The 24,342-nt window shown below is 46.2% G+C and overlaps 1 long non-coding RNA gene across 2 annotated transcripts; it reads right to left on the reverse strand.

The window, feature by feature from the left end:
• Window positions 1-7,880: 7,880 nt before the first annotated feature.
• LOC135901215 (uncharacterized) lies at window positions 7,881-22,289 on the reverse strand. Of its 2 annotated transcripts, none has more exons than XR_011511107.1 (3): window positions 21,359-22,289; window positions 20,027-20,070; window positions 7,881-8,056 (listed from the first exon to the last, which is right to left on the reverse strand). It is a non-coding gene; the product is annotated as an uncharacterized lncRNA (long non-coding RNA). The 2 variants fall into 2 exon arrangements; XR_010564044.2 differs by having other exon boundaries at window positions 21,714-22,287.
• Between the last annotated feature and the right edge of the window lie 2,053 nt (window positions 22,290-24,342).

The following is a 24,342-nucleotide window of genomic DNA, read 5'->3' on the forward strand; positions in this document are numbered from 1 at the left end:
TTCGACGCATTCTGTCTGTCCTTTTAATGGTGACACATGAGAAACTCACTCGACTACGGGAGTTTATCCCCAACCTTACTTCTCCCAATCGTCACACTGTAGGTTACTGCGAATTCGTGAACGCTCCCAGGTCCAGTTTTTTATTTAAAAAACTGGACCTGGGAGCGAGAAGTATTAAATGGCTCTGATTCAACTAAACAAAGCATCTTTAACTGTCCGAGTTATTCGTTAGTCTGCCTCCGTCGAACCGTGGCACAGTAATGCAGGGCTTAATGTAATAGGAAAAGAAAACTTGCATAATTTATCGCTGCCCCATTACCATGCAAGAGAAGATAACACGAGTTGGTACAAATGATGACACTATGTGTGACTTCAACTGTGAGGCACATGGTGTGGTGCTGTAATAACACAATATTAGTCTGAAGGAGAACTATAGCACACAAAAGTAAAGCCACCTTGGAGGAGCACAAAACGTTGGCCACACTGAAATTGAAACTTGAAGATGTGGAAGCGAAATCAAGCGTGTGAGTTGGCGTTGAACTATTACTTACACATTATTATTGAGAAATAAAAAAGATGTAAGTTTCGGGTAATTTAACACATAAATAACAATGTAGTATTTTGATAATTGTACCTAAAAGTCTGGCTACCATGCTCATTACTGGTTTGCAAAATATAGGCAACACTGTTTTATTGCTCGCCAATCTTTATATTACAAAATGAATTTATAATATTAAAAGACTACTTGTAATTTTATTAACAAAAATAACATTACTGCTATCATGTGACAACTAAATAATTAATCAAGTACTTCTAAAAAGTCTGGCCACCTACTGCACACAAAAGTCTGGCCACATAAGCTTATTCGATTGAAGATTTGATGCATCGTGTTTGTATTTTCTCATTCATTTATTCAAAATATCTAAAACTTTTGTTGTTTTCTTTGCTTGGTAATAAGTGTGAGATATCTACGGTTACCAACCGGCCATGCAAGAGGTTGTCACCAGAGGGTACAGTTGCAACACGGTGAACGGGGTTAGAAACATTTTATCCACACACGGTGTGCGGAATCTTGGTGATCTTTAGGTGTTCTAGCAGCTACATAGTCTTAAAACGGAGCACGGATAAATTTTGGCCCTGTGAATGTGCAAGTTCGTTTGCCGGGTGACTGTTATTAGCTACAACAATTGTCGGTGGTGCTGCCTAGAGTGTCGTCTGCTATCGTACTTTTCGTACAGGTCGCTTGAAAGTATGTTAGCGCATGGAAAAGGGCGTAATTTTAGGATGTATGCTAGGTCGTACGTTATCTGTAAATTCAACCGCGTACATCGACTACTGCGGATACGCCCTGCTGTAGCCGAGAAAGCGAATTGCACCAATTACACTTTCCGTTTGGCAGTGAAACTGAAATGCGCACTGATCGCACAGTGTTGATCTTCTTTCTTTCTTTCTTTCTTCGAGGCGCGAAAAGTAGAAACCGGCTGCTTTCACGGTGGTCGCAGTTTAAAATTCAGTACTGCCTGATGCACGTCGACTCGGCTTGAAAAAAAAAAAACAAGAAAGCACAAATCGAAACGCTGCACCTACCCAGGTAGGTGCAGCGTTTCGATTTGTGCTTTCTTGTGTTTTCATAACGCTTATTCTGCCGAGTTAGCCGTGGACGAAGCAGGTCGGCAACGTTTATTTCTGCACCCCTGTTGAACGAGGCTCGAGTGCCCCTTCCCTAGCCGATTAGTAAAGAGGTCAAATATAGCACTTAAGATAAGAGGGATATAGTTGACACTAAAGGATTTCTTCTTGTAGACACTCGGGTGCCAGAAAAGGAGATTGCGTTAGTCGGTTTGACCATCCACCGTTGCAAACAGCTAGCAGCAGCCAGCACTCGAACGGCGATCGTAGCGCCGCGTTTCTGCGCCTGTGATTTTTTCCGAACGTGCATCGTCGGCGTCCAGTTTTTCTGCGTGCGCAATCACAATATAGTAGCTGTCACATTTACTTCATTCACTATACATTTGATCCAAAAAGAAACAAGTACGGAACCTGTAAAGAAAACGCAGACGGTTAGCACATCGTCTAATAAGGTTTTTCTGTTTGTTGATTTTGTTCTTTTCCTTTAATTTGCATCGGCTTTTATGGCTTTAAATAAAGGCCAGAAATTTATATGCGCGCGACGCGACAGCGGCGTTGCCATCTGGGCGCGTTCTGGACGCGTGCGGCAAGTACGTGGCGAAATTGCATGGCGCGCCGTTTCGCTCAAAGAGACGTGTGATGTGCTAGCAGTGCAGTAATGTTGTAGGCGTTGGTGTGGCAGCTACATACAGTTGGACTCACAATGGAGCCACAGCCACCTTCTCCTGCGCGGTCGGTTTCCTTTGTGGGCTTGTTTGCAGCACGGAGCTCGCATATGCGCGCACTGTACGTGCAGCTTTCAGCACAGCAATGTATACTTTAGCTGCGTAACCATTGTCATTGTCATCACAGTAACGCCTAGGTATGGGAAGCGCACAAACTAGGAAAACTCCTCGACAGCCAGTGCCAGAAGGTCGACAATCGTTATGCATGTTTATAGTTGAACCTGCGCGGCTCGATCATATATTAGTTTGACCATATTTTTTACCAATTCAACCAGATCAAAAGAGGCTATAATATCGCAATTACATCATTTAAACTTTCTTATTGCGTACCGAGTTCGACCATGAAGTGCCTGGGAAATGGTATGAACCAATTGCGTAACCTCACGCAATATCCTGCAAGCAGACTTCCTCACACACGAAAGATGCCACGTGGCGTAGCACGGCGCGACTGCAGGAGTGGTGCTAGATCGGCCAGGAGGTTTGATCAGGTTGCACCGCTCGTCGGGTGCTTAAAAGGAGTTTAGAAGTGATAAATAAAATGGACAAATAGCTTACAGCGTCATAAGATTTATGGTGCAGTTTTTCTCAATTTCTCAGCTGCTTATATTGTCTAGCCAGCTGCAGCATGCAGGGGGAAAGAATCACTTTAGCTTAAATGTACTATACTAATCACGTAGTTCCAGATGTAGTGCGACGCTCTTTCGGGCAACGCTATTAGATTACTAGTTCTAGAACCCAGTAACGTAGCTTTAAGGCTACAAAATATTTTCTTATTTTGCGTATTGCGTATACCCAGCGGTATGTCGATGCATATGCTGTCCGCCTATATTATACCACTTCGAAACCTCGGCGAGCTGGCGTTCTTGCACAACACTGCACAATTTGAAGGGCAACACATTATGTTTAAGTTTCGCATTGCTCTTGCCCTCGTGCCTGAAACACGACCTGCAGGGATGTAAAAGTTGGTCCACTGTTCTGAAATGGTTTTCAGAGAAATGGGGTACAGGACACACGTCGAGCTAAACCATTTCTAGCGCAGAAACTGTTTCACAGCGCATGACCAACTCGCCTAAAACGCAATTTTGGCCCTCTGCGAGCATGGGCACGCGAGCGCGTGGCTCATGCTCAGCGCAGCATCAGGCGTAGGCAACAGTGGAGTGCAGGCGCGAAACACCGCAAAGGCGGCGCGTGCCGCGCGTCGTCTGCTACCGAACCACCCCTCCCGTTCGCCAGCGCGCGGCCGCCTAGCTGGCAGTACGGTGGCCCGCTTAATTACAGGGAAGACAGTTCATTCACACTGCCACCCGTGAGACTTAGAAAGCAAGTACTGGCTTCTACCACGGTGACGTAGAATGCAAAAAAAAAAGCAGCAGTAACACTATTTTTTACGTAACTTTTTCTCCGATTCACCAAAGGCAGCTTTGCCCGCGACGGATCAAATCTCGCAGTCATGTCGTGGACAACAGTGCCGAAAATAAGCTAAGCTGCTCGCGCTGCTCGGTGTGACCAGGGCTGTTCTAGAAACTCATTACTTTCCATACTCATAGCTTCCTGGCGGCCTGGTTAGCGAAGCACAATTTCCCCCCCTCTAGATTGTGCGCATCGCAACAGCGTTATGACGTGCGCAGGCGAGGCGAAGGCGTGGTTCGGTAGCAGACGACGCGCGGCATGCGCCACTTTTCTTACGCCTGGTGCTGAGCTTGCGCCTAGAGTTACTGTGTATATAGGCTCCCTTTAGGAAGCCTATATGGTATATACACGAGCCATAGGTTAGGGTGCCTCAATTCTCCCTCTCTCTCAACGCCCTTGTTCATGAGCCATGCTATCGCGTGTTCTCGCCAGCAGGGGCCTGCAAACATATTAATAACAACTTTAATAATGGTCATGCTAGCCATTATTTTCGGGAAGAGCTGCAGTGAAAAAAAAATCCATATGTACTTTCACACACAAACGTCAAACATTCAATGGTGCCTATTGCACACACAAAAAATGCACTCACAAGTTACTGCAATGCTCATTTCCTGCACTGATTTATAGATTTCAGCTTTGATTCATGATATTATTGATTGACTTTGACTTATATATTGATATTTTGATTTACTTGTAGATGATCGATTTACACCTACTTTTTCCTTCTTCTGACTACATGCAGGGGACACAGACCTAGTGTGAACATGCTACGGCAACAAAGCATATTTGTGCCATATTTGTGCAGGATTTTTCTAACAATGTACTAGCAGATACAAACAAAGAAAAGGGGCACAGGGCACATGCAACACAAAACAGTATATTTGTGTCTCCTGCACTCCCTTTCTCCTATCTTTCTTTGTGTCGATCTGCTACATTGTTAGAAAAAATTGTGCACAAGTATGGCACGTGTATGCTTTGTTGCTGTAGCATGTTCTATAACGTTGGGCTTTATTAGAACACTCTCTGCAATGCTTGAATTGCCACGTCTTACATTTTATTTGGCCTCAGAATGCATCCTACCTTTCCTCAGGTATGGCATGTATACTAAAGAAGCAACAGACCAATTGTCATAGTAATTCTCAGACATTATTGACAAGGTACGTGGCAGTTTGATTTTAAGAAAATGTTGTTTCGTCCTTAAGTGCTAGCGCAAGAACCATTTCACTGTGCACAACTAACTTTCCCAAATTGCAACTTTGGCCCACTATGTTGTCCTGAAGACAGTGGCTGAAACAATAGACAGCACAGCGCCAGAGTGCCAAGCACAAAGGAGGAGACGACAAGCAGAAGTTTTTTGCTAGAATAATCAAATGACAGTTTATTGACGATATCAATAGGCAGTGTGACAGCAGGGACATATGGCAATAACGATAGCTGTACACATTTGTGAAAGAGAGTTGAGGTGGTTTTGAAATGGTAACTGCACACACAACATAATCTTCTCCTGGAAATAAAACTACTGTACAGAAGTTTATATAACGCCATGATACATGCTATGATACAATTCTATACATATTGTGACTGAAGGTGCACAAAGCACTTGAAGGTGCGTTGAAGATACATGTGTGACATTACAGAAGCGACTGGAATGGATTTGTCCGACAGGTTGCGCATCAACCAAAAGAAGACCGGTGCTTAATTTTTTACAATGACCAGATTGCCAATGTGCTAAGCAAGATATATTTGCCTATATCTTATACATAAAATCCTGTTTGGGCTTTTTTTTTAATATAGGGGATAAAAACCGGGTGATATGTTTAAGGGGGAAAAGTGGGATAAAATCAGGTTTTTCTTTTTTTTCTCTGGCAGCAAAACCGGGGAGAAATCGGTCGTTATGTTGTCTGGGATTCCAAAGTTTGAGATTTTTCTGGTAACTTTTATTAATGATTATCATAAGCAATGGCTTCCCATTGGACACAAATATTTTTATTTAAATAGCCGAAATTGCTCACACAAACATGTAAAGACAAAGAGAGCTGCTCGCAAATCATGTGACGAACTCATCTCTGCAAATCCTCATTGTCAGGCAATATGAATGTGCTTCGCAGCAGATGCGATGCTTTTCCTTACCTTACACAAACCCTTGTTCAAATATGCAGAATAGGCATGGGGAGTATTCGTCTGTCCATCCTGAACCTGTCAGGCCTTTAGTCTTTGTCTGTTGTCCTGTTTAATGGTTCCCAGTATACTCCCTTGCAACAACAGTAATGAATTACTAACTAGATGAATTAGCCACCCTTTATTGAATGTAACGTAGTTGGGTAAACATGCTCTCAACTTCACAGCTACTCTTTGTAATGCAGAGCAACGTCAGCACTGTGTTAATTCGCGTACAAGTGCATTACCGCCATTTATCTGTATGCAACGTGCAGGAGATGCAGTGCAACGTGCCATTGTTGTATTCATTAAATGCAGCTGCTAAGTGAACAAGCTTTCATTCACTCAATTCCAGAAAGCGCTGAATATGTTATATCTTTATATATGCCGACTTTCAGTTGAGTGTGACAACAAAAACAAGCTGTATAACGTATTCATTTAGTGTTAATAATATTAATAATGTCATATATATATTGACCATTTGTTCACAAAAGGTGGGTACAATTCATTGGTATTGTACTACCTGCATTTGTTATAGTTCTTTACGAAAGGCAAAGTTCAAGGAGAAATTAGGTTTAACCCAATTTTCATAATTTTGTTCAGGGCGCAAACATTGGGAGTTTTGGGGTTTTACCCAAAAATGAAGGACTCTACTTAAGACTGTTCGTTCAAGACAAGCATATAATATAAACACTATATTCATGACAAACTTGTACGATGTTTATATTTGTGTTTACAGAAGACTTGACATGGAAAAATTACAGCATGCTATTTCTCAGAGAATTAATCATGTCCACTCTAGGACACAAAGCAATGTAGAAAATATGCTTCATAAAACAGAGTGCAGAAATAGCTTACGTGGCTGTGGCCTTGAATATAAATTTCCACTTGTCATTATAGCAGTGCTTGATAAATGACAGAATAATGAATAATCCACTAACACACTTGAAGAAAGTGAACGAATGCCGGCTTTGTTGTTAGGAGGCAGTGGGCTGCTATTCTACAGCAGAACTTCTATGCAACATACTTATGTTAGTTGCTATATCCATTACTGGTGGCACGCTAAATGAAAAATAAATTTATCACTTTGCAGTTTTCGACACAGGCAGAAAGTGTTGATGCATTACATGTAAAAGCATGGGGTTGTTTGCACCCTAGTCCATGCACCTGCTATTACAAGTGTACACCAAGGCAAATGTGATGTAACAAATATGAATACGGAGTTTTAGAATAGGGGCCCCAATAGTTTGGGGCCCCAAAGAGCTTTGCGGGTGTTAACGTTGGGGCACGTAGGAGTGAAGAGCTTTAGAATAGGGTTTTACGTTTGCGGATAGCGTCTTGCGCTGACAGCACCAATACGGCGTCAAAGAAAAGCTATTAGAAATAATTAAATAAAATATACCATTTTATGATAGGAATAATAATATTGACTTGCGTGTATTCGCGTTTAAGTACAATTTAGAGGTTATTCTGTAAGCAGCAAACAATTAGTTGCGCTTAGTTTTGAGCAAACGAACTTTACTAGCCTTCACCAGCCAACCTTAGCCGCGTTAGGCCTGCGAGCCATAAAATCTACAATAGAATTCAAAATCAGCGTCGTCTAATGAGTCAATCTTCATAACACACGCTAGTTGAAAGAAAGCGATAACTGCAGTCACTTCTCCTAGCTTGCGAACTTCACGCGTTACCGCGAATCGAACCGAATTTTGTGCTAGGTCAGAGCCGTCGCTTCGATGGGTGCCGCCATGTTTGCCGACGCAAAGCTTTTGGGGCCGCTATTTGGGCTCCCGCTAAATCGGTGAAATAGCGTTCCCAACGCAAAACCCAAACAAAGTTGGCGTCTTGCGCATGCGCAGTGGCTTCGACGCTATTTCTTTGGGGCCCCAAAACTTTTGGGGCCCCTATTCTAAAACTCTCTAATGTCTGTATAACCTTCAAGGCATTAACCGAATAAAGCTATGCCGTGTGCACAAAATTATTTGTTTCCCCAAAGATTGCTGGTGGTACATGCTGTAATTCTTAGCTCATACTGGAGGCTTCTTTGAACAACTGGACTTTTTCTTGCTTGTGGGGGTATTAGAATTACTAGTTCGATGGCCTTGAGCTGCGGGACTGGGAAGCTTCTCCGACTGTTCCTGTAATGAAGAGTTATATATGATCCCATCCTCATCGCCATTCTGGTATTTTAGCTCGGAACACTTGTTGAAGCAGCTGAAGGTGAGGGGCTGAGACAAAGGATGACACAGTGTTGAAGTGCCAAGTGTGAAGGGGAACAAGTTGAAGTTTCTGGCAGGAATAGTTGAGTAAGGGTACTTATAAATAGATATTGTAAATGAGGTAACTGAAAATACTGACAAGATAAAATGGTTTTGGAACTGAAAGAGCATAGAAAATACAATACTAACATGAAATTCAGCATTCTTAATTTAATTACGTGAGCAAAATGTTGTGCAAATTTAAATCTCAGTAAAGGACCACTTTTGGATCACTGCGCAAGATAACGTAAAATTGGTGTGTTCTGGTAACACACTGAAATTGCAGCCTTGATGGATGTAAAAAGTAAAACATCAAAAGAAAATGTGTCGTAGCATAGAGCACAAGCTGCTGACAGAGGGAAAGCAGTTGCAGCCTTTTTATGATGCATATATGAACGATTGGTTATGATAGAAACTGTAATATGGGAAGGATCCACATTTTGATCAACTTAAGCTCTTCAATGTGCATTCACCGAAAGCTTGATACACTAGCGTTTTTGCATACCACCTGCATCCTGTCACAACCCATTGCTGACCACCGTTGAGATGTCAGCAGACTGTGCTAGATAGTTACAGTGCGATCAACAGTAATTTCCTTCCATTTCCTTTTATGCTAATAACGACCAATTACTTCTAATGCTGTAGTTGAAGATATTGTCAGCTCTTCAGCACTAAGCCAACACAAGAGATACCAAGCGGACCCAGCGATGGTGTGCAACAAAAAGCCCTATTCAGCCATATTTCCGTCTTCAAACATATCTTGTCACCCCAGCTAGTTCTTTGTTCGTCAGAGATATTCTGTGGTGCATATATAGCTTCCATAGTTTCCCAGTGGTGAGCAGGATATATCCAAGGGCACAAAAATTTCATACGGTACATACAATCTAAATTGAAGCAGGCTTGGAGGCATAGTAGACAGTGGCATGTCAGATGGCTATGTGTGCCATTACTACAGTGATCTGCACATCATCATCATCAGCCCATTTTATGTTCACTGCAGGACGAAGGCCTCTCTCTGCGATCTCTAGTTGCCCCTGTTCTGCGCTAACCGATTCCAACTAGCGCCAACGAATTTCCTAATTTCCTCACCCCACCTAGTCTTCTGCCGTCTGCGCTTCCCTTCTCTTAGTACCCATTCTGTAACTCTAATGGTCCATCGGTTATCTAACCTGCACATCACATGGCCTGCCCAGCTACATTTCTTTCTCTTAGTGTCAATTAGAATATAGGCTATACCCATTTGCTCTCTGATCCAAACCGCTCTCTTTCTGTCTCTTAATGTTACGCCTAGCATTCTTTGTTCCATCGCTCTTTGCGTGGTCCTTAACTTGTTCTCAAGCTTTTTTGTCAGTCTCCAAGTCTCTGCCCCATTTGTCAGCACCGGTGAAATGCATTGATTGTACACCTTCCTTTTCAATGATAATGGTATAAGCTTCAAGACAGGAGCTGACAATGCCTGCCGTATGCGATTCAACCCATTTTCATTCTTGTGTGAATTTCCTTCTTATGATCAGGATTCCATGTGAATAATCAAGCTAGGTAAACGTACTCCTTCACAGACTGTAGAGGCTGACTGGCGATCGTGAGCACTTGTTCCCTTGCCCGGTTATTCATGATTATCTTTGTCTTCTGCATATTAATCTTCAACCCCACTCTTGCACTATCTCTGTTAGGGTCCTCAATGATTTGTTGCAACTCATCTGCAGTACTGCTGAATAGAGCAATGTCATCGACAAACCAAAGGTTGCTCAGGTATTCGCCGTCGATCCTTACTCCTAAACCTTCCCAGTTTAACGAAGTAGTTCTGCGGAAACCCGCAAGGTGGAGAGATGTACTTGATAAAGGGAAAATCAGACATCCACCCGTTCGTAGCAATTGCTACAAAGGATACCCATACGGGTTCCTCGAAAGAAAAGCCTCAGAGTTGAAGAAAAATTCGTCCTGGTCCGGGACTCGAGCCCGGGACCACCACCTCTCCGGGGCAGTCGCTACTTCCGCAGAACTACTTTGTCAAACACTTACCATTGCTTCGTGTGTTGTCGACAAATTCGACTTCGCCCTGCCATTTGCTAGCTGCCTGGTTAGCTCAGATGGTAGAGCGGCTGCCCCGGAAAGGCGGTGGTCCCTGGCTCGAGTCCCGGACCAGGACAAATTTTTTTTTTCTTCAACTTTGAGGCTTTTCTTTCGAGGAACCCGTATGGGTATCCTTTGTAGCAATTGCTACGAACGGGTGGATGTCTGATTTTCCCTTTATCACTTCCCAGTTTAGTAGCTTAAATATTTATTCCAAGCATGCAGTGAATATCATTGTAAAGATTGTATCTCCTTGTCTGGCCCCATGCTTTATAGGCATCTTCCTACTTTTGTTGTGCCGAGCTAAGGTAGCTGTGGAATCTCTGTAAACATTTTCAGAGATATTTACGTAGGTGGTCTGTACTCCTTGATTACGTAATACCTCTATGACTGCTGGTATCTCTACTGAATCAAATGCCTTTTTGTAATGTGTGGAAGCCACATAGAGAGGCTGATGGCACTCTTGCGGATTAATGACATGGATGTGATCCATTGTAGAGTAGCTCTTCCTGAAGCCAGCCCTTGGTTGGCTAAAGTCCAGTGTTGCCGTTATTCTATTGGAGATTATATTGGTGAATATTTTATATAATACTGGGAGTACCTAATGGGCCTATAATTTTTCAATTCTTTAACGTCTCCCTTTTTGTGGATTAGTATAATGTTTGCATTCTTCTTGTTTTGTGGGTCTCTCGCACTCGATAGACACTTCGTATAAAGAGCCACCAGTTTTTCAGGCATTATGTCTCCTCCATCTTTGATTAAATCGACTGTTCTTCCATATTCTCCTTCTTCTTCTCCCCGTTTCACATCTTGCAAGGCCCCTCTGACCTCATCTCTAGTTATAGGAGGAGTTTCTATATCCTGTTCATTATCATTCCGAATTAAGTTCTCCCGAGTCCTCTGGGTACTGTACAGGTCAATATAGAATTCTGCCGCTGCATTTATTATACCTTTGAGATTGCTGATGATATTACCCTGCTTATATATCTTCAGTGCATACACCTTGGTTTGTCCTATGCCAAGTTGCCTTCTCACTGATTTCAGGCTGCTTCCATTTCTTAAGGCTTCTTCAGCAACGTTATAATTTCGAATATCCCTTATATTCGCCTTTTTGATCAGTTTTGACAGTTCCGTGAATTCTATCTTATCTCTTGAGTTGGACACTTTCATTCTTTGTCGTTTCTTTATTAGGTCCTTTGTTATTTGGGAGAGCTTGCCTACTGGTTGCCTTGGTGCCTTGCCTCCCACTTCAGTTGCTGCCTCTGAAGCCAGCCTAGTTACGGTTTCATTCATTACCTCTATGTCATCTTCATCTCTCTGTTCTAAGGCTGCATATCTGTTTGCAAGTACCAGCCTGAATTTGTCTGCTTTTACCCTTACTGCATCTAGGTTGACCTGTTTCTTCTTGACCAATTTTACTCTCTCTTCAAATTGAGGTGAATACTAGCCCTCGCTAACCTATGGTCACTGCACTTTGCTGAGTATACTGAGTTCGCAGTTTCATCATCGCTAAGCCAACATTAAATTTCACAAAACTGATCTAGTTCCTCATCATCATGACTGGATGTTGGAGCATAGGCTCGTACTACCTTTAATCTATACTTCTTGTTAAGTTTGATTAAAACTACAGCTACCCTCTCATTAATGCTGTAGAATTCGTCAATGGTGCCCGCTATGTCCTTATGGATTAGGAATCCTCCCCCCTATTGCTTCTTATTTGGTAGACCTCTATAGCAGAGGACATGGCCGTTAGTCAGCACTGTATAAGCTCCACCATATCTTCTAATCTCACTAAGGCCAATGATATCCCAAGCAATGTCTAATAGTTCCTTAAAGTGTCCTGCTAAGCTAGCCTCACTCAACATAGTTCGGGTGCTAAAGGTGTCCAGGGTCAGTTTCCACTGGCAGCCTGTCCAGGCCCAGAGATTTGTAGCACCCTCTGCTGCATTACAGGTCTGACCACTGCTTTGGCCAGGTGCTCCGCAGCTGCTGGGGACTATGGGTTAATTGTAGGAATCATGAGCGAGGGAGTGGCGTCTGTGTTAAAGCTCAGTGTGAGCCTTCCTAATTTGGTTGTACTTGGATTAGTATAGCCCCACTCACTCTCGGCATCTTTTGCCGGTGTCAGGCATCACTCCAAGCCTACAAATGTAGTGCAGCTGCAGTGTAGTGTAGTGCTCTGCACTTACTGCTCATCAAGAGCTAAACAGTGCGAGATAGTTTTGCTGCTCAGTAAATTATGTGTATCAAGCCCTCAATTTGCAGATTTCAATGAAGCAGATATGGCTTTTTAAATGCACAATTCAAGAACAGAAGGTGGAACAAAGTGCAAAAGATTGAGCAAACTGTAGAGGACACACAGCAACCTATGTTTTTTTCCGTATCAACAACAATATATATAAGCAGCGCACTACACAGAAAAAAAAGTAGAAATAGTAGAAAAGTAGAAATTTTTGCTTTTAGCATGTGAAAATGTTTTTTTTTTGGGGGGGGGAGGGGTGCTTTTTATTGCGATAATAATTATGTGGACACTCCAAGCTAATTTTCGCTGCCGATGTTGATGTTGTCGTGAGGTTCCACATAAAGTTCAGGTGCAGTAAGATAGCACCCCACGCGCCATATGCTGTACATCTGAGAGAAACTGTGCGAGGGTGAGCGAAGAAGGGTGGTGGCCTGATGCTCGCCATCTACTCAAGTACACGCTGATACGATCTCGACTGGGTGAGGTGGGTCATCACCGCAACAATCAGGAAATGACGATGGAGGCGGGCATCGTGATGATGAAAAAAAAAGTAGAAAAGAAAGTATTCACTTCATTTTTTTGTACATGGTTGTGACTCTGAGTCTCCAGCAGTTCTACCTAGCATGGGGGGCCAGGACAGCCTTAAATAACCACTTGCGGTCTTGTGGTCGTCGATGTCTTCTTGTAAAATTTGTGGAACTTGTGGAAGTGTCAGTGCCTTTGTCAGGTTGTGAAGTTGACAAGCTCTTCCCCTTTGTCTTTCTTCGGGTCCTCCCCTTTGTATCTGCTCAGGGCGTAGATGGGTGATGCTTTTTCGGGGAAGAGGGCAATTACCTCGACATGAAAACACTCGCTTGAAGCTTTCCTACACTGGTGAGGTTAAAGTCCAGGCTGATCCTAGCAGCCTTTTCTGGGACGAGGCAAATCATCTCAAGATGGGAACACACAGCGCATAACAGCGCACAAGGGAAGCTGGAGGGAGGGGGGAGCAGGTGAATGCGTGTCATCTCTTCTAGCCTGGCCGCAGATAGACAAGGGGCACACAAGTGCGCCATGTCTCACTTGGTGAGCAGAGCCAAGGCTAGGTGAAACAGGATGACTAGCAACTTCGTGTGTGCTGTGTTCTTGCGTGCCTAGTGCATATTCAAATGGGAGGCAGCACGAAGGGGTATTTGCTCGCTGCTGCTGCCTCTCTTCATCAGGTCAGCGTTGTGACAGCGAGTTTCGCGGTCTCAACGCAGTCAGAAATCTTTTGACATTTGCCTGTGCGTGTGTGGCACTATGCTTGGTAATTTAATTAGTAAGCGAATCTTTACTTCAATTAAGCAGCTGATAAAACTACGAACCCTACTTGATATAGTTGACAAACACATTGTTACTGCTATCAATGGACCGCTTTTTGAGTAAAACTGCAGCCTTCTTTTCTAGCCTGAAAAGCACATTGGCTTACTTATTTCCAAATATGGCAACATGAACAGACACTAATGCTAATGGCAAATGCACTTAGCAATGTGACCTAGCAAATATGCGCTTTCATAGACAAAGCTAGTGAGGGGCTCTCCCCTTCGCTTGACACTGACAGGTTAGCATTGCCAGAGTAAAAGAGCACCAAAATTATCCTTCAGCAGTTGGCATGCAGCGCCATGTTACGTTGCAGGTGGGGATTTGAGGAAGAAAGGTACAGCATTGTGAAAGGTGTACTGCCGACTGCTGCTTGGAAAGACCGTTGACTGTAGACTACACTGCGTGTGTTAGGCAGAAGCATTCAAAGTTCACTTGAAATACTGTCAACTGTAAAGTGGCCGTCTTTTATGGCTCCTCCACTCCTTTTGTGGTTGTGCAGATATACCTGCCAATGGCGGCTCACCTGAACTCTGCAGTAGACCACCAACTAACTCGGCTCCTCTGCAATTAAATCTGCCTACCACACAGCTCCCTCTTGCACTTCAGCAACTTTCCCATCATATTTTGTGTCGCGATCTGCCCGGTTTCGTAAACAAGGGAGGGCTCGAGGCACCCTCCATTAGACAGATGCTCTGCAGCGTGGTGGTGATGAACGATGACTGACCGCTGAGCAGTTGTGCTCGTCGGTGTTTATTGGGTGCGGTGACCAATGTTGCCTACTGAGCCTAACAGGCCACCGAGCCTGGTGGGCCAACGAAGATTATGCCCGAGGGGGCGTCACATTATTTTTACACCCCCTTACCCCCAGTTTGTTTGTCGACAACAAACATCCAAGTTCAAAGTACGAGGCTCTGCCTCCGCCCTAGTCGGGTTGACGGTGCCTGCTACCCAGGCGAGTAACTGTCTGGTGGCCTCCGCCATCGAGTACTCTGCCTGGGCACCGGTGTTGACAGGCCGGGTGCAGCCTGAGCCATCGTCGCTCTGTCCGGAGGGTCCGCAGTGGTCGGCTTTGTCAGTGCTGCCGGACTTGACACCAGCCCAATGGGCGCCGCACCACTGGCAACGCTTGCCGTCTTCGAGGTGGGTGGTGCTCCGCTGGAAGTGACTGGTGTTGCTGCTAGTCCTCCTGCGGGCTGGAACTCTGAAGTGGCAGTCAAGGGTGCTGGCCGGGTCCCGAGGCGAGGCCTAACATGGTCGGCGTGTCTGTGCCACGTGGCCCCATCTGGCACGCAGACGAGCAGCGATGAGGCGCTGGCAGGAGACACCACCTGTCCGGCGGACCAGAGTGGGCCAGGACGGAAGTTCCTGGCGAAAACTGGAGCTGCCAACTCCGGCAAAGGCCCGGGACGGCACCCTCGGTCAGCAGCCAGCTTCTGCTTCAGTTGCTTCAGGAGCACTGTGGATTGGAGGCCCAGATGCAAGATGTCCAAGGGCGTCTTGACCATCCGACCCAGCAGGAGCTCACTGGGGACATGCCCAGTGACATCGTGGGGCGTGGTCCGGTACTGGAACAGTATCCGGGCAATCTGCGTGCGGAAATCCCCAGTCTGGCTCTTCTTGAGCTTGTCCTTGATGGTTTGCACCACCCGCTCGGCTGCAACGTTTGAAGCAGGGTGGGACGGCGGAACCATCATCTGGCGGATTCCATTCTTCATCAGCCAGGCCAGGTACTCTGTGCTGGCGAAAGCAAGACCTGTCTTTCAACCCCTGGGCGGCCAAGACCTGTCGTAGCGCAGCAGTGGTCGTGCCTGCTGATGGAGTGGTGACAGGTAGAACCTCCACCCACTTTGAAAAGGCATCCACCACCACCAGGAAGTAATGGCCCTTGAAGGGCCCCCCAAAATCCACATGTAGGCGGGACCAGGGTCTCTGTGGGAACGGCCAGGGGGTGATTTCCACATGATGCAAGGCCCGCTGATGCTCCTGGCAGATTTGGCAGCTCTGCACCATGTGAGCGATGTCCTAGTCCAGGCCAGGCCACCAAACATGGGACCGGACCACCAGCTTGGTCTTTTCCACGCCAGGATGACCCGTGTGCAGCAACTGCAGGACCCTGGAGCGGAGACTTTGTGGGATCACCACCCTGGAACCCCACAGTAGGCAGCCCTGCTGCAACCTCAGCTCAGCGGCCTTGTGGCTATAGGCCTGCTGAACCAATTCCTCCCCATGGGACACTGCCTTGACCCCCTGAGACAGCACTGGGTCCCGGCTGTTCGCATGCAATAACGAAAATCTGGAGAGTACCTCTGGATACGCGTTCTCCAGCATGAACACTTCAGCAGGTTCTGGAACGGCATCAGGCACCTCAGGCAGGGGCAAGCGGCTCAGGGCATCAGCAGGTGCCAGGTCCTTTCCCAGACAGTAAACCAGCTGGTAACTGTAGCTGCCAGCCTCAAGGCCCAGGGTACCATTCGAAGAGAGGCCTGCACGGGAACTGCCTTGTCAGGCCCCAGCAGCCCCAACAGCAGCTTGTGGTCCGTGACCACCTCGAACTTCCGGCCCCACAGATACTGGTGGAAGCGTCCGGCACTGAACATGAGGGCCAGGCCTTCCTTGTCCAGCTGGCTGTAGTGTTGCTCTGCAGCATGAAGCTGACTGTAGTGTCTATTAACAGCATTTAGCCAAATGTGAGTACTCGGTTGGCAACCTGGAGTAAAGCATGGGAGCTTGAGCAATGAGTGCATATCACCGTGTCACTCCAATCTAATCAATGAGACCGCATCCCGGTCTACGGGAACACTAAGCCGACAAGAAGCAAACGACACAGGGTGTTCCTGGCTATCCTTGTTCTCGTGCGCCAGAAAGGCTCCCACGCCGTACGGTGATGCATCTACGGTCAGGACGACAGGCTTGGCAGGATCGAAGTGTACCAGCACTGCAGCCTTCGTGATTAGCTCCTTGCCCTACTGGGAAGCTCGGTCTTGCTCCTTCTTCTAGACCCATTGCTGACCATCTCGAAGCAGAAGACGGAGCGGCTGTAGATGCTCCGACAGGTTCGGCAGGAAACTCCTGTAGAAGTTGATGAGGCCGAGGTAGCTCTGAAGCTCCTTCTTGTTCTGGGGCATAGGCGCCTTGAGCACAGCATCAACTTTGTGGGGAGCCAGGGCTAGGCCAGCCTGGGAAATGACATGTCCCAAGTACTCAACACTGGGGGCCAGGAAAATGCACCTTTCCAGCTTGAGCTTGAGGCCGGCGTCCTGCAGTCGTGCCAGGACGTTGTACAGGTTCTGCAGGTGGTCCCAGTCGTTGCTGCCAGTAACGAGGATGTCATCCAAATACACCGCCATGTGCCTCATGCCCATGAAGAGGTTGTCCATCTCCCTCTGAATTATGGCCGGGGCTGAGGCCACACCAAACGGTAAGATCGTGTACTGGAAGAGCCCCAAAGTTGTTGATATTGCGACATACTTCTGGGAGGCATCCTGGAGCACCAGGTGCTGGTAAGCTTCTCTGAGGTCAAGCTTCGTAAACTTCTGTCCATCGGACAACGCTGACCAGAGATCTTCAATCTGGGGCAGCTGGTACTTCTCGACGGTAGCAAAGGGGCCGATGGTAACCTTGAAATCCCCGCAGATCCTGACACTGCCATCTCGCTTGAGGACTGGTATGATGGAAGCAGCCCATTCAGACGTCTTGACGAGCACCAGGATGCCCTCTTGCTTTAACCATTGCAGCTCCTGGGTGACCCCATCCTTCAGGGAGAACGGCAGTGGGCGAGGCTTGAAAAAACGTGGCCGCGCTCCCTCAGGTACATAGATGCCAGCCGTTGTGCCGGCGAATGTGCCCACCCCTGGCTGGAACAGGCTCTTTCCCCACATGCAGACTGGCTTCCTGGTACTCTGGCAGACGAACGTCCAGTGCATGAATCCAGTTTCAGCCCAGCAGCGTCGGCGACGACCCCTTGGTGAAGTAAAGGGGAAGGACTGCGTCCCTGTCGCCAAAGCGAACACTGACCTGTGCCTGACCCTGGACCTGGGAGAGTTGCCCGGAGTAGCTGCGCAGCATCACACCCGAAGCCTCGACGGACACGCCGGGGAAAGTACGCTTGAACAGTTTCCCGGCCATGGCCAACACACTGGCCCCTGTGTCCAGCTCCATGGAAATGGGGTGCCCGCAGATTTCAACGGTCAGCATGTACGGTGGCACAGACGACGGTACAAGGCCTGTGTGCCACATGCTGCAAATCAGCGGGTCCTTGGCCACGACGTTGAGTCTGGCCACAGAAGAACTCGAGCCTGCTGTCGAATGCCCCCTCCGCGTACCCTTGCAACGGCTACCCTGGCCACGGGCTTGTGTGGTACCTGGGCTTGAATCAGGCTGCTGCTGCTGTTCGTCCTCCCCCTTTGGCATACCCATGCCAGGTGCCCAGTTCTCCAGCACGTGAAGCATAGTGCTTGAGAGAACTGGCACTGTGAGAGGGGGTGTGCACCACCACAGCGACTGCAGGTACTGCCCTGGTTATTTTGTGAAACTGTTTTATAATGAAAGAACAATGTTCAGACTACGGAAAACCCCAAATTTTGAAATAATGCGCAATATGGTCGTTTTTGGCGAATTTCTTTTTTTTTTACCTGGTTTTCCATCAATTCATGAAATTCAAATGGCACTCACGTGACCAAAAATTTTTTTCCGTTCAAAATATTTTCGAGAAATGCTGTTCCAAGTAATGCTTATATATGTGTAACTTTTTTGTAAATTTTTTAGAGAAATGATTTTTCTCGAGCGCCATGGTTGGGACAGATGGCGTGGAATGACCCTACACAACATGGCACTGTGAATTCTGGCATGTCCCACAGTCACACACTAATTATGGGATGCAAGCCTAAATATGCTCTACCTTCAGCTATAAAGAATCATGGTTTAAGTGATTCTTTTACTAAGTCTTTTTCTTTTAAAAACCTTGAGAATATATTTTTGTGATGTCTTGCTGCAGCACCAAAAGTTGATTTTTGATTTCATGTGTATGTTTAGATTTCAGTCTGCTGTTATTATCATATTAGCTGAAAGTACGGTTTGCGATATATACTTGTCGAGCTGCTTATCTGTCTCTATGCCACTGCCTGGTGTATTTTGGGGAGATGGAAGCTTTGACAAGCTGGGATACAGTGACTTTTTCCCCATCTCTTCAGCCATGTGATGAAGTACCTTTCTGGGACAAATAAAAGACTTAAAAGACTCAAAGAAAGATAGATTGGCAGGTATTTGTAACTGTAGTTGTTGTAATATGATAAGCTATGTTATATGTGTTGTATTATGATATGTTGTAAAATGATATGATACCTCAAGGGTTGGAGTGGTGCCTGACACTGGCGAAGATGCTGAGAGCCAGTGGGGCTATACTAGTCCAGGTGCAGCCACATTAGGAAGGCCCACTTAGTTTCAACAAAAGACACTCCCTCACCAGAACAGGAATTGGCCTCCCTGGTGCAGTATTCGGCCACTACCTCCCCCATGACTCCTACAATTAAGCCATGGCGCCCAGTCCCCAACAGCTGCAAAGCACCTGACCAAGGCAGCAGTCAGACCTGCAACGCAGCAGAGGGTGCTAAAAATCTCGGGACCCGGACAGGCCGCCACTGGAAACTGAGCATGGCAACATTGAACAAACAAACCCTCTCGAGTGAAGCTAGCTTAGCATGACTCTTTGAGGAACTATCAGGCAGTGCATGGAATGTTATTGGCCTTAGGTTAGAAGAACTAGTTAGGCTTATACAGGGCTCACTAATGGCCACGTCCTCTGCTACGGAGGACCCCCAGATAAGAAGCAATATGGGGGAGGATTCCTAATCCATAAGGACATGGCAGGCAACATTGATGAATTCTGCAGCATCAATGAAAGGGCAGCAGTAGTAATAAATCTGAATAGGAGGTACAGAATAAAGGTAGTACAAGCCTATGCTCCAACCTCCAGTCACAATGATGAAAAAATAGTAGTTTTATGAAGATGTTGAATTAGCAATGAGAAAAGTGCAAACTCAGTATACTGTAGTCATGGACGACTTCAATGCAAAAGTAGGGAAAAAGCAGGCTGGTGGACAAGCAATTGGCAACTACGGCATTAATTCTAGGAACACTAGAAGAGAAAAGTTCGTAGAATTCGAGAAAAGGAATAAGCTCCGAATAATAAATACCTTCTCCAGGAAACGCAGCAACAGGAAGTGGACCTGGAAAAGCCCTAATCGAGAAACAAGAAACGAAATAGATACACATAATGGTAAAGCATTTATTGTCCATCTGCTTGCAACATATAGCAAGCAGATGCACAGGAGCAAGAACGCAACCAACGCTATATAAGTAAAACCAATGTGTATGTAGCAAAATACATAAACATGGTCAATCTTTCCCCAGAAAGAGGGATTTTTTCACATAACTAGCAAGCCTGCAGAAAGCCTAGCAAATAAATTCAACTCTGCATGACTTGTTACTAAATTGCACATATTTCTAAAGTGAGGTTGCTTTTACGCATGTACCAAAATATGCACTGGCATTCTAGTCAAGTTTCTCTAAAGCATCCCTCTAGCAGTTGGGCCAGACAGTCATAATTCAAACCCCAATGCATTTGCAGCAGATCCTGGGAACGGATATTTTGAAAGTGGTACATACTATTTAGGACTAGTCTTAAGATTTCTGCTAAGCATACACGACTTCTCTACTGCTCGCCTTTAATTTTGCAGTTGCAACATGTGACCTAAACCTTCTTTTAATCAATTATAGGTTGTTTTAATTCGCTATTGATCTGGACATTGTGATTTGTCTTGCAGCTAGTGTCTGCCTCCAGGTAATCGAGCAGGGAAGTTGGAATATTTTTGTCGAAAATGACAAGACCATTTATTTTCAGTTATTTCCTCACAGAGTGCAATTCAGCCTGTTAAGGTACCTCAGGCCAAATTGTGCTGTATTGAAAATTCGCACACTTACACTTAACAAATATACTTGAACATATTTTGCAGACTCAAGAGAAAATCTTGAACAATGAAGTCGCGTATTGGATTTCTGGCCGCTGCGAACGTTCCTCTAGCAACGGAATGCAATGACTCTCGTTTACCGTGCTTTCGATGCACCCTATAAATAACCATTGATGGCTATTAACCCGGAGCCCTCCACCACAGCTTTCCTGGTAACCCACTGTGCAGTAATTCCGGTTATTGATTCGGACAGCGCAAAACAACGATTTTGCAGCGTCGGCGTGTGTGCCTGCTGCTGGTGTACCTGCAATAGCAACTTCATCATTTCTCTCTGTCTGAGCGGGATACGTCTTAACACGAAAGCTCGTTTCGTCGTAGGCTGATAAGCTTTGATCGCCGCAAGATGAAAAATGTCGGGCAGCAAGAAAATTGCGCACATGTGTTAAGCGAAACAAAAGTAACCCGAGCACCAATTTTAGGAGGAAACTGGGTGCGCGCAGAATCGCCGACGCTCTTGACATTCCGTGTGTTCGGGCGCCGTGCGCAGAGTTGTAGTACCTTCACTCTTGGTCGCATTACTACTAGCTTATATGCTACGCCAAGTTGCTTGCATATTTGGTTTGACGGGGCCCAAGTGAACCAGTGCTTGCCTCAAAGAGGTGGCACAGACTAGCGTTATTGTCCTTCGTCTTGCAGGTTGGTCGATTTGGCCTAGCATTTGGATGCCCTCGACGTCATTTTCAGTACGTGTCAACAGCTCATGCGCACTACTACTTGATCTGTGACCATTGCACTGCTTTTGCCGGGACTCTTCTCAGAATACCCTGATCTACGTGTCGCTACGTCGCGGCTTAGCACAATGAATCACCTTAGCGCCTGCACAAACTGCGGCTAGCGCTGACATATGCCATACCACATTGCCACCTCCACCACATCAGAAAACAGGTGACAGTGCCGATTGCACAGCAAGGATGCACCAGAGTACCGACGACAGCATGGCGAGGAGACGAAGATCAACGCTTCAGTAGATGTCGCCGGTCGCGCTGCTCAACTCGAATTCCTGCTTGAAACACCGATCGTCAACTGCCGGACCACGAAGACGATCGTTGAGGCGTTTGCACTGTCATGGCTCGCGTTACGGGTCGCACGAGTGCAAGCGGTAAAACACTGCTGCGTTCATACAGCGACACAACCGATGACACACAGCGCACCACACGCTGTCGAAAAACAATGCAGACCTCCCGTGACGACATCTGACGTCATTCTGTGCCGGCTCATCTCGTGACGTATGGTTCATTCATAACACTACAACTCGCTTACGACCGAACAGTAGTGCGTACGCGCGCGTGTACTCCAGTCTGGCCGTGCCAACAGGCCGTGCCGACACACCGAGCGCCCCCCAATCGCTTCCCTCTCTTCTCTTGCTTTCCCATTTGGGAGAGGAAAGCAACGGAGGGCAGTGGAGAGGGTGACAGCACAGCGCGAACTTCAAAAGGGTTCCAGACGAGTGCGCACTGGGCGTGTTCAGCCGGGCATGTACGGTGACTAATTTTGATCAAAGAATACATTTTGCAGCCTATGTGCCAAGAAAGACGAAATCAATCTTAGTCTTACGAAAAAAAAAAAAATCTGTATTCACGAAACAAATACGGAAGCGCCCGGTCAGTCAGAAGCGCTTTTTTTTTCGAATTTTGCCGAATCCGCATTTTGGTTAGCTCTCAAAGAAAAGTGTAGTGGCTACGGCTCTAAAAATATAGGGATAGAGTACGGGTCAGTGGCATCGATCCTAATAAAGAAATAATAAAATATGACGGCTTTGTTGGGGAGAAAAAAAATCGCAAGAACGGAACATTGCACAATATTGGTCAAAGTCGTGATTATTTTTCTCTCCATCTATGAAATTCTATGAAGACCATGGTTTTCAAATATTGTCAGCCTGTTGTCATGGGAGTCGTTGAAATTTGAGGCAAATATGTTTGCTCTAGGCATCGAATGGGCTTTAGCGAGTTCTTGCGGTAAAGAAACATATTTTTGCTACAAGAAAGGCATGCAACGTCTACTTTCATTCATTGTAGGTTTGCGTCTACAAACGGGCCGCGGTTGACACGACAAAAAAGTGGCATTCGCAAATGTATACTACAGTTTAGCACGGATACCCCCATGGAGCACGACGCAAGTGGTTTCTCCGTTTTGTGGGAAGCAACCAAATATACTTTGAGCTGCACTCAGCCGCGACCTTCCTCACATGATTTGAGGCATAGACACGAGAGCCACGTGCACGCGTATATTCTCTGAATGACGAGCGCATGCGTGCGTGAGTCATTCAGAGAATTTATCTCTATTTTTCTGACAGGGGTTCCCTTTCTGAATTTCTAGCAATAGACATTTTAAATTTTCGCCAGTGTGACGACCAGCACCCGTTTGTCTGCCGAACTATTTTAATATTTATATGTTGCTTCTCATTGCGCGAATCTTATACGGTTGTCACACGGTGCACTTTCGATCGCGCTCGAGCCAGATCTGAATAGAATTTTTCGACGATTGACTCCCTTGCGCAGCTGCACAAAGGGGCCAATCGCAATCGAGAAATTTGGTCCCTATCGGAATCGCTCACGATTGAAAATGCACCCTGTGACACCCGGCAGTATTACTTTGCGCATTTGAATGCACTAGCAAGCTGCAAGGTGTAGCTTGCGTTTTGCCGCCAACGAACGGTGCTCAGCGATTGAAACTCAATACTAGGAGCGCGTGGTTGCCGGCACTTCTTGCGCCACAGGTGGGCTCCGGGGTCACCGAGCTGATGCATTTCTCTATCGCATGAAAGTGAAAGTCCTTGTGATGCATTGCGACTCCATTCGGCCCCTCGTCGATGACCTGCTGCTCACGAGCGGCGTGAAAAGCACCGATCGCGACGCAGTCCAAGTATTGCGTATCACTCGATCGCTGAACACTGTACCTACGTGAGCGATCGTCTCGCGTCGTCTGCTATACTCACCGAATATTTGCGCTCTGAGTCCGTACATAAAGTCTTCGTGGAAGTGCTTGCTTCCAACACGTGTGTAGGGAGTCGGTTCCTTACCCATTCGAAGCTTTACCAGCCCAGCGTCGTGAAGTTTCTGATCTTTGGGGTAAAAGTGAAAGATCATGCCCTGCTCTTTTGCGTACACTGCGGCGCGGAGCAGTAAAGTACCACGCCGCCGATAACTTTGAGCGCACTTTCCCAGCTTGTGTAGTCTCTAGGTGTCCGCGAACGTGAAGGGAGTGTAAAACAATGCTGCTCCAAGGGAAAACCACTAGGAAATCGCGGGTAAAAGAAAACGTATTCCAACCGCCCGCTTCTCTTCGTCTATTGTGCCTAGAATATGCTAGGCACTATACTATATATATGTATACTATATATAATATACTATATATATGCCAGTATATTCTAGGCACTATACTTCGTCGGAGCAAAGTGGGATAACGTGATCCAACTTTGAACGTCAAAACTATTGCAGCGCCTGCATCTCCAGTGGTGGGATAAGTGGTGAGTACACAATAGA

This window comes from Dermacentor albipictus, chromosome 1 (genome assembly GCF_038994185.2).
Source record: "Dermacentor albipictus isolate Rhodes 1998 colony chromosome 1, USDA_Dalb.pri_finalv2, whole genome shotgun sequence".
Classification (NCBI taxonomy): Eukaryota; Metazoa; Arthropoda; class Arachnida; order Ixodida; family Ixodidae; genus Dermacentor; species Dermacentor albipictus.